Source organism: Schistocerca serialis, unplaced genomic scaffold, assembly GCF_023864345.2.
Source record: "Schistocerca serialis cubense isolate TAMUIC-IGC-003099 unplaced genomic scaffold, iqSchSeri2.2 HiC_scaffold_1261, whole genome shotgun sequence".
NCBI lineage: Eukaryota > Metazoa > Arthropoda > Insecta > Orthoptera > Acrididae > Schistocerca > Schistocerca serialis.
The window spans coordinates 3,952,778-3,954,849 of record NW_026047471.1 but is presented as its reverse complement, the minus strand read 5'-3'; positions in this window follow the sequence as shown (position 1 = coordinate 3,954,849).

Below are 2,072 nucleotides of genomic sequence, written 5' to 3'. Positions count from 1 at the left end.
ATACCGCACTGACAGCGTCGGCCTCCCTTCTGACGTATTCTGCGGGCCGCCTGTACAGTTCCCAGTTGCGTAACGGGCAGCCGGCGATCCGAACGGCCGCTCCAGGTCGAAGCCAATTTTCTAGTCCGTGGCGTGCGTCTGCGCTCCTGTGCGCACGAGCCACGGAAATGACGGACGCGGCACAAAGGCCGGTCGCGGAACTGCGATGCGCACCGGGCATTTTGCATTATTACCAGCGCTACTGACCACTAGTTACGCCAGCGCTCGGCAATTATAAGAGCATGTTCACAGTTAAATTCAGACTTTGAGGAAGCAAATTTTTTCTCGCCCGCCTGATGAGATTGCTTGACTACGAAGAGCAAATTTTCTGTGGGAATGTTCCTATGGTATCGCTATCCAGAAAGTTCTGTCCCGACCACTAGATCGCGGCCAGTCCAGTCAGAGCAGGCGCACTGCGGCAGCCAGTTGCAACTACGACACTAAGTGTACGTCAGAGCAGAGTAATACGGACACACTGAAGCCTACTGAAAACAGGTACCACATTGCAACGTATGTTGCTCTGTTTGTTAGTAATGCACGAGTATTAGAACCGGGTGAATCGATTCAGTCGGTGGACATACGAGTACATTTAGAAATGAAATGGCTCTGAGCACTATGGGACTTAACAATTGAGGTCATCAGTCCCCTAGAACTTAGAACTACTTAAACCTAACTAACCTAAGGACATCACACACATCCATGCCCGAGACAGCATTCGAACCTGCGACCGTAGCAGTCGCGCGGTTCCGGACTGAAGCGACTAGAACCGCTCGGCCATCGCGGCCGGCAGTACATCTAGATCTACGTAGCATAAACCGGATATATTTTGACCGATTTTCAGATTTTAATGTGATTCTCATGTCTGTTTTTTAAGAATGGAAACGTGGTCTAAGTAGGCCGTATACTATTTATCGTCTACATCAACATACGTACGCCGTTAGCCACCAAGCGGTGTGTGGCGAAGGGCACAATTCGTGCCGGCCGGTGTGGCCGTGCGGTTCTAGGCGCTTCAGTTTGGAACCGCGTGACCGCTACGGTCGCAGGTTCGAATCCTGCCTCGGGCATGAATGTGTGATGTGTGTGATATCCGTAGGTTAGTTAGGTTTAAGTAGTTGTAAGTTCTAGGGGACTGATGACCTCAAACTTTAAGTCCCACTGCCTGAAAACCTCAGTACGAGCTCTTATTTCCCTTATCTTTGAATGGTGATCATTGCACGATTTGAACGCTGGTGGTAATAATACATGCCTTACATCCTCGGCGACGATCGGATTTCGGAATTTAGTGAGCAGCCCCTTCCGTTCAGCGCGTCGTCTATCTGCAAGTGTGTCTCACTTCAAAATTTATATGATATTTGTAACGCTCTCGCGATGGCTAAATATACCAGTCACGAATCTTTCCGCTCTTCTTTGGACCTTCTCAATCTCTTGAATCAGACCCAACTGGTAAGGGTTCCATACAGAAGAAGAATACTCTAAGACTTGGCGAACTAACGTATTGTAAGCAATTTACTTTGTTGAAGGACTGCATCGCTTCAGGATTCTACCAATAAACCGCAATCTATAGTTTGGCTTACCCGTTGCTTTTGTAATCTGATCATTCTATTTGAGATCATTCCGAATAGCCACGCCCAGATACTTGACGGATGTTACCGCTTCCAAAGACTGGGCATTTATTTTGTAGTCGCACATTAATGGACATTTTCGCCTTGTTATACTCAGTAGGCTACACTTACTAATATTGAGAGGTAACTGCTAGTCATTACATACGCATTTATTTTCTGAAAATCCTCATTGATTTGTTCACAACTTTCGTGCGATACTACTTTCCTGTAGACTACAGCATCAATGGAAAACAGTCTAATGCAGCTGTCAATACCGTCAACCAGTTCGTTTATGTAAATTTGTACAATGGTCCATTTTCCACCTTGGGTCATTTACAAGCGCGTATCTTAACCTTTCAGTTTCATTTCCCATTGTAATACATCGATGGTACATATGGACAGGAATTTGTTTTACTTCTATGCGTATGTAGC